Raw genomic sequence first — 13,399 nt, 5'->3', positions numbered from 1 at the left:
ACTACTCATACCCACCAAGAAGATCATGTCCCTATAATTAAGGAACCATGAACTCCTTAATGTGCAAACCCATGACTGAAGAAGAACATGGGAGAGTAGGACGCAAGTTTTGGAAAACATGGGAGATTTTATTTTGTAAAAGATATTTTCCGAAAATCAGAAAAAGAAATAAAATAAAATCTTTTTATCTTGAGAAAAAGATAAACGTTTAAATGATAACAGTTTTCCTAAAACTAGCATGCACATATTTCATCTTTTAGACCAATTCCACACAGATTTTTCGAGTGCTATTTAATATCTTATACTTACATAAATCCTAAAATATAAAAATATATTTAGTCTTCATGTTCTCTGATGAAGCTTCTACTCCGAGACTTCTGTTCCTTGGGAGGAACTTCTCTTCTCTGATGAGGCTTCTTCTCTGAAGCTTCTGTTCCCTAAGGGAACCTTCTCTTCTCCAGTCTTCATTTTTGAAGCGCCAGTTCCTGTGTGGGAACTCTTCTATAAGGATAGCTCTGCTTCTGGCCTTCTTGTTCCTCATGGTATTTTTACAAGACCCTTTATTCTCCTAGTCTTTGTAACTGAGTACACACTTAAACAATCAAGCACTTATTAGTTTGTAAGTAAGTGAGGTTGTGTCATCATCAAAATCATTAAGTCCAACACACTGTGTGTGAATTATGACTACTTGGATGCAACCCTAGGCATGGATCTTATTTATAGATCTCATCTCTAAATAAGAGCCTATGTCAAAAGCCCAAAACCTAATTCTAATCTAACTATGCTAGCCCAATCCATTTCATGATTAGTTAATTGCTCATGAGACCCATTAATGGGCCTCTAACTTGCTTAACCCTATACCCTTGTGTGTGACCTCATAGGATCCATTCTAGCGGGTTTTGGACTATTTGACTAGTCCAAAGATCATCTCTCATAGTCTAGCAATAGATGATGACGCCCCAAGAGAACGAACTTATTATCTCCATAATAGTGATCCTTGATATATCTAGTAATTGCACTTATCGAAGACACAACTCCTTCAATCTCCCACTTGTCTGAGACAAGTGCGCAATATTCAAATTCCTTAAGTTAATGTGTGTCGATTTGATAATATGATTGCATCTCATGTCGTGATCATATTAGTCTACAAATCTTTTCTTGAAAAACTAAGTTAGATTCACAGAACAAATGATTACTATGTAATGCATTTGAGCACGACCATGCATTTTCTGAATTCTCCCTCTTCAAGGGGCCAAGACACATTCCTAATTAAATAGGTAGACTCAATCCAATCTTGTGGCAACCAAAGCTCCTTCTCAACTTTTGAAGTAACCGGGAAACATCCTTTATAATCTCCAGTTACGGGCAGACGTTTGAATGTACCACAGTCAAATCATCCATTGAATGGAATCAATGTTCCACTCATGTGAAAGGAATCCACTAATATATCCGAAAGCTCTATACTTGAAATTCAAAGTAGGTCTATAGTTCGATCACGCATCATTCACGTATACCCATGTGATTGACCGAGCTTCACTACGTTCCTATAGCCCATGAAACTGCGTTATCCAATCAATCTTAACATGCTAGTCCATTAATTGAAATCATTTATGTCCAATTTAATGATTTTGAATTAGGAACTTAAATAATATATGAATTTAGTTCACCTGTGGGGTTTCATTCACCAGGTCATCAACCTGATGAGCCCATCAATTCATAATTATTTTGGACATTTTATTTAATCTTGAAACCACGATTAAATAAGATTGAAACTTTGTTTCAATTGATAAACATAATTCTGCAAATGAATGTATTACACATGTAACTTGTTTTTCCCCAAAAACAAATACAACTCCTAATTACATCATTTTCCTCAATCCAATTTTATTAGCATGTTTCTCATGCTTTGGAAATGGAAGGGGTTTAGTAAGTAGAGTTCATGAGACATTCTCATAGACATGAACTTTGCAATTTCTAAATCTTATAATCATTTTCATCTCCATACACTAAGAATTTTCTTTCGCCTTTTCGCAAGGAACCCTGGAATTTCTAATTTGTATTCCAAATTCAAATTGGATTTCAATTGTAATCTATTATCACTTGTTTTTTTAAACGCGTGAATCAGATAGACGAGTATAGTCCATGACATGCATGATGCATCTTTTGCATATTGCATGAGTATCATCACTCAAAACCTTAATTTCATCAACTTTTCTCAAAGCATTGAATCATTAATCAACGTGTCATGTTACATGGGATTGAAACTCCTTTCAATATAATGTTGAACCTTATAAGAATCTTATCAATGTAAGCTTCTTAACCAAACTCAAACATCCTTCGAGACCTATCTCTATAGATCTTGAATCCCAAATGTACTCATCATCCTCTTCAAGGTTTTTCATACAAAATGCACTACCCACCACTTGACTCTTCAAGAAATGAATAATTTTCTCTTTATACTAGACCAAGAAGACTTCATAGCTCCCACAAAACATCTTGTACACACAAGACCTTTTCTTCATTTTACGAGAACATCAAACGATTTGATTTACTCACAAAATTAAGAACACTAACTCCATTATGCTATGCATCCGTAGGATTATTGGATCTTCAAACTTTTGATTGTATCATATACAAATCTTCTTTCACGAACAATTTCAATAAAGTGTTTTGAAGTCCATCTACCAAATCTTATAAGGTAATAATCACTAAAATATCTTTAATAGATCTTTGCAACATGACTAATGTAAAGTTTTCGTCGTAGTCATAGTCATACTATGAATTAGTTGAATCCTTTCACAAGTCTTTGCTTACTTAGAATTTTTTTTTCTTTCTTGTCTGTTTTGCTTATAATGGGTCTCACCCAATTAGGCAAATTATTCAAGGTCATACACTTTCTTACAGATTTAGAATCTATTTCAGATTTCCTGGTTTTTAAACCACTTGGAGTTATAACTTGTCAAATCATCTTTGTTACTTGCATAATCATCATGTTCCAAAATAAATATTTTAGAACTCTTAGTCAATATGAAACCATATTTCTTTGGCTAAGTTTTACATATGCTAGTCATCATTGTGGGTTTTTATGCAACAATTGAAACTCATACAACAGCTTTGTTTAACTTTCAATGAGAAACGACAATTGAGGATGTGCACTTGGAATGTACTACCTTCGACACATGGTTATTATTCCTGTTATACTTAATGAGACCACGCGTTGTCATTTGTAACATGAGGTGAATCATGCTCATATTGTTGCTTTTATTCGATTACTTCTTGAATTTCTTCAAGATTTTCAAAATCACTTTTCTTGAACTTTTTAAGGCTTTCAAACTTTTCGAGAATCTTATACTCCCACTTGCCTTTTGAGGAGGCACATTTAGCATAAGGTGAACCAATCATGGTTTGAACCACGTTTGTTTGTTGCTTTTCTCAAACTCTTCTGAGATTTATACTACTCCCACTTGACCTTTTGGAATAATTTCCATAAGGGCACCTACTTGAGCAACAAACATTTTGTGCTAAGTATGATTTGTGTAGTAGTACCCTGTGCTCTGTATAGGAATTGATCGTGCATTAAATGATTTAATACAACTTTTATTCCTTTCTTTGTAGAAAGACTTTATAAGAACTCTTCTTATCCGTATCACATATGAAACCTTTGCTACATTTTGATTTGACCTATGTTTCTTTGTTTAGTTTTGTAGCTTATCTTAAAATTATATCTCTCGAACAATGGTTGGAAGATAGGTAATTTTCATCCATTATCAAAATATATCTTATATAGATTGATAGCTCCCTTCATAAACACTTCACAAGGTTTTCTTTCGGAGTTTGTCGTAAAACGATTTCACAACTCTTGGATGTTCATCAAGGTCTTGACTTAAATTCTCATTATTACGATCATATCGCAATACTTTGAATGTGTTGCCAAGTTAATGTCTTGACTCAAATTTTCACAATTACAATCATATTATAATGTAAACATTTATCTTATCAAGTTGATACTGAACTCCATATTGAACCTTTTGAACATTTTAAAATTTTCATACTTATGCTTCAACTAAGCACATGTGATCATATCACAAATGAAGTTTCATTGTCCGTCTCTAGCCTTTGAACCTTTGGTTTTCTTACATCGATATGTATTCGACCTTGAATCCTCATCATCATTTCTCTAAATGGTGACTTTGTCAATACTTTCAAATTAGAATGATATTTACATATATCAATGGATTCATAATCCAATGATATTGAAAGTCCATCCCTTTGGATCTTTCGCATGCAATGTTCATTTTTCATTCGAATTAATTGACATATTAGAGATAATTTATATATATATATAAATGGTTTAATTATTTCTATCATATAGAACTTTAAACCTGTTTAGCAATTTCAAAACACATTATGACTCAATGAAGCATAAAATAACATTTATTCCACGTTTTTGAATCTTTGATGCTTAGTCATTACTAACATTGAATGGTGTTTTGATAATGGCAAGAATGAATAACATTTATTTAATTCTAGCCAATAACAAGGTAAGGTGAAATATAGGTTCTACTTGTAAAGTTGCAACTTTTGCTTCCAGACTCGTAGATTCTACTTGTGAAGTAGCAACGTTTGCTTCTAAACTTGTAGATTTATTTCTCCTTTAGCCATAACTTCTTCCTTTAGTTCAACCACATTGTGCAATGAGTGATATAAACAAGACATCATATTTCCAAGAATTAGCAATATGCTAAATCAATTTCTATAATACAATTCTTAAATTTGGAACATTTCCATTCTGTTACCTTCCAACTATATGAGGTAGTTTCTAATCAATTGGAATTGGTCCATTTAATTTGAAACATTTGCTGTTCATAACAACTTTTAGCATGTAAGAAGTTCTAGGTTTGAGAAGTAGCAACTTGTTTGCATTTCTTGGCCTATAACTTCTTAATGCAATCCTCATATATTCCTAAAACTTTCCCATTTGAGCCACTTAAAACACTTCTCTTAGGTTCAAAATGATGCTTGCTTAACTACTTTAAGCATTTTTCATGATTTTTCTAAGTCTATTCAATCATTTTTTATAATAGAGTTTAATCAACTATTTAACTCTTATATAAAGTGGATGAAGAATAGCGTCATTTGATCAACTTTTGATCATAGAGATTTCCAATCACTTTCTTATATTCCAATCACTTTCTTATATTCAATCATATTGAAGATAAGAGATTTTATTGGACTTTTATACTTGTCTTTTAGAGGGTTTGTACCTCCCATCCCATTATATCCCTTGAAACATTTTTCAAAATGAAGATATGTTGGTAATTTACTCAAACATTTTGAATAAAATCAACCTTAGACATGTGACATGGGTTTCTAAAACTTGCCTTTTAGAACCGTCTTAGCAAATTGAAATATAGGTTTCTAGATTATCTTTTAACCTTTTGAGAACGTTTCTCAACTTTATTTTCAATTGAGGAGATTATATATAATAATAAAATTAGAACGACATGTTACCTATAAGTAAACGCAAAATTCAATTATGTTTAATAAAAATTTAAAGTGCCATAAGCGAATTAAATTGGCAACTTTAAAGCATTTATTCAATTTTAATTTGATCCCTATGGAATAAAATGATTCCAAGATCCTTTATTTGTGCAATAATTGACCGGACTGAGGCCCTACCATCAAGTATTGCATCTTCAAGGTGAGTAAACTCTTTACTGATTACAACTCTTTGTAACTCTTGGTTGAATAATTACACAACACATGGTTAATTATTACCCTTAGCTTCAAGGTTCTTGACAGGGTAAAGTCGTATCCCCTAATCAAAAATAATTACCTAAATCACTAACTAAAGTAGATAGGGAAGTAGGGTCGAACTCCACAGGGAAACAGGTCTTTTTAATTCTAATTAATTATTATAATCTAAATTATCTAAGTAACCAATATTTTTATGTATGAATTCTATACTACGAAGAATAAGTTTAGGGAGAAAAGAAACAATAATAAGGAAGCCTAGGGTCACAGGTTCACCAATAATTAATATTCCGGGATAGAACGAAGTAATTAAAAATTAACAATGCACAGATAACATGATTAACAGGCTCTCGCAATTTATTAATCAACATAGATCTAACAGGCTCTCGCAATTTACTAGACCTAAGTTCCTATTAAAATTAGCCTTTAATATTAAATCAACATCTGCTCGATTCATCAATTCAATATTGCTAAACATTCACAATCAAATTACATCTGCTCGATTCATAATCTAATTGCAAAGAATTAAAACAATTCAATAGGAAATTATCATGCAATATCAATAATCAATAATAACAAACTATCCCTTCATATTAATTATGGATCCCCATAAACCCTAGAATGAAACTACTCACTAATCATCATAACTAAGCCAACCAAGTAAATAATTAAAAACATAATCAAGAAAAGCAATTAAAATAGCTAAAATTAAAAGGGAAGAAATTGTACCAAAAATAAATCTGGAATTAAAGGAAGTATTAGGAACAAAAGTTTAGAGAGAATTTAAGAGAGAGAAAAATACTAAGTAGAGAGAGAAAGTCTAAGAAAGAAGGTAAGCTAAATAATTCCGTACATAATCGTATTTAAACCTCTCCTAAAATAAGAATTAAAACTAAACTAATCAGCTACTAAGAAAACACGCGCCCGATCGGGCGAAGGGCTGCCCGATCGGGCCCGCCTTTTTGCTCTGCCCTTTCTTGGTATGCTGCGCCCGATCGAGCCTACGCTCACCCGATCGGGCGCGCTTCTTCCTGAGGCTTGCTTTTGCGTGCACTCGCCCGATCGGGCGTATGCTTGCCCGATCGGGCGTATCGGTCCCGGCTTCTTCTCTGAGGCTTGGATTTCGATTGGGCTCGATTCCTCAGCCCAATCTGGATTTCCTCATCGGGTCTTGATTAATTGATCCAATAGCCCCGGTATCGCATACCGAGCCCTTAATCACCGGCTCTCACCGATCTTGGGCTTCAAGAGTGGTCGTGTCCTTCTAGCTTCCGTAGTTGATCCATAAAGCCCGGGAAAATGCTCTTAGAGTGCAATTTCCTGTAAAATACAACTAAAAATACGAAAACACTAGAACACACAAATTAGTAATAAAAGTGGCCCGAAAGAGCCAAAAATACTACTAATAACGACCAAGGGACGGGGATAAAACACTATATAAAATGGACATATCAAACTCCCCCAAGCCAAACCTTTGCTTGTCCCTAAGCAAAGAGCTCATCAATGAACATATAAAACATACTTCACCCCAATAATCAAATCAAAAACCAACGATTCAAGGCAAATCTAATGAACACGCTTCAACATCAATCAATCTTATTCATCTAATCACCCTTCCCCCCCCCCCAACAATTGTCAAGTAGAGCAAACCACAAGAGCATATAGAATTCAAGACTAGTGCTCACACACTCAACTCTCATTTATGTGGCGAGTAAAGAATGTACTCGATCGCTCTCCAACCAACCACTTTAATGTGAACAATGCCCTCCCAACTCACACTCTCGTGTGTGTAAAAACATTGAACGCTCATCCTACTAGTCGACTCGAAATATGCCAAGTCATAACTTGCATTGATAAACAACACTTTCACATTTACATTACTTCTATGCACAAGGTCGGAAGGTCTTTTAAGCTTGTAATGTAAGGCTAGGGTAAAGGTAGGATAAATTTGGGATTATGTGAGAGAAAAGCTATGCATTAAGGGACTCAAATCCTAAAAAACCCATGATAAAAAATAATGATCATACACATCTCCAACATAACCAACTCCAACAACAATCCACCAAATATACTCCAAACAATATAAACAATCCCAACACTCACCATTTCACTCATAAAAATATGACAATATGGAACAAGAGTGAATAACAAACTTTGAACTCATAACTTGAAATATTTACATAGAAACTCAACTTTTTTCTTCTTTTATTTTGATTAACCTTCACTTAGAACATTTGAACATCAAACACTTTTTCTTTTTTTTTCTCTTAGAAGTTCACTTTCTTTTTTTTTTTTTCAAATTTCTCACTTTTTTTTGAACTTCTTTTTTTTTCATCACACTTTTATTTTCTCAAATATATACAACTCTTAAACTCATCAAAACAAAAATATGATCAAGAACAAATTACTTCTCAAAACCCACCCAAATTGTGCAAATAATGTGCACACTACAAACTCCCTCACCTCACTCACTAATAGCTCCCCTAAGCCAAGCTTGGGACTAGTAACCAATGGGGCAATTAAGGCTTGTAATGTGGCTATAAACAATAAAAAGTCAAGGCAACGACATGGGTAGCAAGAAGGGAACAAATGTATCTAAATAAATCTGAAGGCTACCTAAAAGAACAAATGCCTTCGTCCTCCACATGTGCATAATAGTGAGTCATGAAACACTACTCATAGTTGCAAATCAATACTCAAATTCATTGACATACCAGGAACTATGGAACTATAACACATTTCCTAACCAAATCAACTAGTCAAGCACTATATTCACAAGTAGTTGGACAAAATTGACGCATGTTTAGGAATCCAAGCAATCAAACTTCAAATCATGACCAACAAATCCACAATATTCATCATCAAATACCAAGAATCAAAACAATTTTTCTCAAGTATGGGGCACAGGTAAGCATGATTTACAATTCATTGGAACGTATTTTTGATTTTTTTTTATTTTTTAATTTTTTTGTATTTTTCATATATAAAGAAAGCAATAAAACTAACCTAGGAAAGCAAATAAAAACTATACTAGAAAGCAAATAAAGAGAGAAAAGGAAGAGAATTACCAAGTGAAAGAACACCCCCCCAAGCCAAATCAAGCAATGCCCTCATTGACTTGGGAGAGTAGCCTACTCCTCATCCTCATCCATCCTTGAATAGCCCCCGCCGTGGCTAGAACCGGCTCCTCCATGGATAGAGCCACCACCTCCATACCCCGAACCACCTGCAAAGTAGTTAGGGTCCACATTCCCACCCATACCCCCAAAAGGAGCATCGCCCCCATATCCGTGGACCGAAGAGTAGTCCACATAAGTACCATACGCACCGGGGTGAGAATACCCTCCTTGGGGGTATTGGAACCAATCGGGAGTAAGTGAATCGGGAGGAATAGCCCCCCGACGGGCGTAATCATCATACATGGGATAAAGGCCCCTCCCTAGGTTCCTCTCTATGTAACCAACCCGCCCATCTAAGGTGCTTAACCTAGAGTCTAGGTTTTGCATCATACCCTCAACTCTCCCTTGCCCCGTCTCGATGCGGTCTAATTGGCTCCTAAAAGCCGAAAATTCATATGGGGCATTGGGGTCGATGTTGTAATCGACCGAGGAAGTGGGCATGCCATAGGTGAAGGGTGGAGGAGGTTGGTAGTGTTGTGAATGGTGAGTGGGGGAATGGTGGGGTTGTGGGGAAGGGTGAGGTGGTTGAACCTCACCTTGACCATTTATCTCGAAAGTATAAGAGGGCTTCCCCCTATCAAATTTGGTCAAGGCGGGGTTGGGTAAGATAAAGGCTTGGTCTCTCCTACCCGATTGTCGATGGACTATCCACCAAGTATCACTCCCCACAGGTTGCACCCAGTTCAAACTCCCTAAATAGGGTAGGTCCATGAGGTTCGATCCCACAACTTTCCTATGCCCATCCGGGTTCCAACCTAGGTGTTTCCTAGCAATGTGGGTCACTAACCCCCCAAAATAAATAGGTGCCCTAGACCTACTAGCCTCGGCCGCATTGGCCGCCCTTTGGAAGTGATTGGCTATCCTATGGGGTATGTTCAATTTTTCAGCGGTAGGAATTACATAGGATGTCAATAGTTCCAATTCATCTCTCCTAACATTTGCCGGTTCATGCCTCCCAAAAATAGTGAGGCCGGCAAATCTTTGCCAAAGTTTTGGGACGGGATGTTGAATCCACGTCCCTTTGGCAAGCTGGAGGTTCACTAAATCCTCCCCAGTTAGCCTCTTATAGACCACGGCGGTGTGGTCTTAAGAGGGTTCAATTGGTTTATCCGATTTTAAATCAAACAACTTTCCAAATTCTTTAAGAGTTAGTCTCACATCGTTGTTTAATAATCGGAATTGTACATGAGTAATTAGTGCATTCATTTTAATAACATTAAAACTTGAAATAAATTCCAATGTTAAGTAGTCATATGTATCATGGCACATTTGAAAGAAACCACTCATGCCTATACCTTTGAACAATTTTTCCAAATATTTATCTAGGCCTAACCTAACAAGTGTGGGATGATGAATAAAACGGGTAGAGATTACCTGGCGATCGATGAGGTTGACCATCCTAACCCGTTGCTCCTCCGAGGTAATGAAAACCTCCTCCCATCCCGGAATTTGAAGATCCGGGTTGACCGTTGGTTGTGGTGCCCTCGAACTCTCACCCCTTTGAGTCCTTGAACGTTTTGAGGCCATCTTCTTGTAAAATAGTAGGAAATTAAAGGTTTCTCTCTCTTAGGGTTTGAGAAAATTTGAGAGAAAGTAGTGGAAAATTAGTGTAGATTGTAGAGGAAGATGAGGGGAGTTGGGATATGTAAGAATTTTTGAGTTTTGATGGAAGAATTGGAGGAGATCTTGAATTGAAGTGTAGGTTGAAGGTTTGAAAATGGAGGTTTTAGAGAGAGAAAGTGAAATGAAGAAGATGAAATAAGGAGAAAGTGAGGAAAGAAAGAAGAGAAAAGAAAATAAAGGGGGTCGTGGCTGATGGCGCGCCCGATCGGGCGAACAAACGATTTTCTAGAACTCCAGTTGCGTGCCCAATCGGGCGAGCTCCGCCCGATCGGGCGCAAACACGAAGAAAAATTTCTCCACTTTGCTCGCCCGACATATATTTTCCTTCACTCGATTTTCCACAAAAATGCGCCCGATCGGGCAAGCTTCGCCCGATCGGGCGAAAATACCTCCGAATTCAACCCTGCTTGCGCGCCCGATCGGGCTACTTCGCCCGTTTGGGCGAAAATAGGTCCGAATTCAACGTTGCTTGCGCGCCCGATCGGGCGAATTTGTGGCTAAAATTTTGGGTTGCTTGCGCGCCCGATCGGGCGAGCCTCGCCCGATCGGGCTCGAGCCCAACTCGGCTGCACTCCTTTTTCTCCGATTTCTTTTCTTCTTCAAATTTTTCTAAGTCTTTATACTTGTCAAATTCATACCTGTACAACAACACTTATAACTGGTGAAATATCACTCTACTCGCCTCTCTAAAATAAAAATCAAAAATAAGGAAAAGGGAAAGTAGCCTAGAAAGCATGAAATACGGGTTGCCTCTCGCAAAGCGCTGGTTTATCTAGGTCCCGCACGACCTTTTTACCACCTTGAAGCTCATGTTGGAAGTGGAGTTAGGAGAGTCTCCTCCACAGCTCTAATGGTAGCACCTTCATGATACACTTTTAACCTTTGGCCATTTACCTTGAACTCTTCACCTTTGTCATTCACCAACTCCACCGAACCAAACTTGTTCACCTTTGTGACAGTGAAGGGACCGGACCACCTAGACTTCAACTTTCCTGGGAAAATCTTCAATCTAGAATTAAAGAGAAGAACCTTATCACCCGGTGCAAACTCTCTTGGTAAGATCCTCTTGTCATGCCACTTCTTGGTCTTCTCCTTGTAGATCCGCGCACTATCATATGTCGACAATCTAAACTCATCCAACTCATTGAGTTGAAGAAGTCTCTTCTTACCCACGGCCTTAGAATCCATATTAAGCTCTTTGATCGCCCAAAAGGCTTTGTACTCCAATTCTACGGGAAGATGACATGCCTTACCATAAACTAATCTATAAGGTGAAGTACCAATCGGTGTCTTAAATGCTGTTCGGTATGCCCAAAGTGTGTCATCAAGCTTTATACTCCAATCCTTCCTTGACTTGGCTACTACCTTTTCTAGGATCGCCTTGATTTCCCTATTAGAGACCTCAACTTGACCACTAGTTTGAGGGTGGTAACTAAGCCCTGTTCTGTGATATACACCATACTTCTTAAGGAGGTTATCCAATTGTTTTTCATGGAAGTGGGTACCTCCATCACTAATGATAGCCCGTGGAACGCCAAACCTTGGAAATATGGTCTTCTTGAAGAGCTTGGTGACTACCTTGGCATCGTTTGTTGGTGAAGCTATGGCTTCAACCCACTTAGACACATAATCGACGGCTACAAGAATGTAGCAATTCCCATTGGAAGATGGGAACGGCCCCATGTAATCAATACCCCAAACATCGAATATTTCTACTTCAAGAATCCCAGTTTGGGGCATCTCATGCCTCCGCGAAATGTTGCCAGTCCTCTGGCAAGAGTCACAAGCCTGCACAAAAGTGTTAGCATCTTTAAACATAGTAGGCCAATAGAAGCCTGACTCATTAATCTTAGCCACCGTTTTACTGGGGCCGTGATGTCCTCCATAAGGTGAGGTATGACAGGCGGTAAGAACGCCATGAGCATCCCATTCGGGAACACACCTGCGAAATATTCCATCTGCACATTCACGAAACAAAAAAGGATCATCCCAAAAATAATGTTTAACATCATAAAGGAATTTCTTTTTCTGTTGATAAGACAAGTCAGGAGGTAGAGTACCACCCACTAAATAATTAGCGAAATCTGCATACCATGGGTGTTGCTCTACAACTACATATAGGTTGTCATCAGGGAAAGAATCATCTATGGGTAAAGAATCCTTACCCTCATCATACCTGATACGTGACAAGTGGTCTGCCACAACGTTCTCTGCTCCCTTTTTATCTTTTATTTCTATGTTGAAATCTTGGAGCAAGAGAACCCACCGGAGTAGCCTTGGCTTTGATTCCGCCTTGGCTATCAAATATTTTAGTGCTGCATGATCAGTAAAAACAATAACTTTAGAACCAACTAGATATGATCTAAATTTTTCTAAAGCATAAATAACAGCAAGAAACTCCTTTTCCGTGGTGGCATAATTGACTTGGGCTTCATCCAAGGTTTTGCTAGCATAATAAATAGCATGCAAAACCTTGTCCTTCCTCTGTCCGAGCACGGCTCCTAGTGCAAAGTCACTTGCATCACACATGATCTTGAAAGGAAGTTTCCAATCGGGAGCACATATGATGGGTGTCGATATCAAAGCCTGCTTAATCCTGTTAAAAGCCTCAAGACACTCGTCAGTAAAAATAAATGGGGCATCCTTGAGCAAAAGCTGTGTCAGTGGTTTAGCAATTTTAGAAAATCTTTGATAAAGCGGCGATAAAACCCCGCATGACCCAAGAAGCTTCTAACTCCCTTAACATTGACTGGGGGGGGGTAATTGCTCAATCACTGATATTTTAGCTTTGTCTACTTGTATGCCCTTATCAGATACAATATGGCCAAGGACTACTCCCTCTG

Source organism: Chenopodium quinoa, unplaced genomic scaffold (genome assembly GCF_001683475.1).
Source record: "Chenopodium quinoa cultivar QQ74 unplaced genomic scaffold, ASM168347v1, whole genome shotgun sequence".
NCBI classification, from domain to species: domain Eukaryota; kingdom Viridiplantae; phylum Streptophyta; class Magnoliopsida; order Caryophyllales; family Amaranthaceae; genus Chenopodium; species Chenopodium quinoa.
This window is presented reverse-complemented; position numbering follows the sequence as displayed.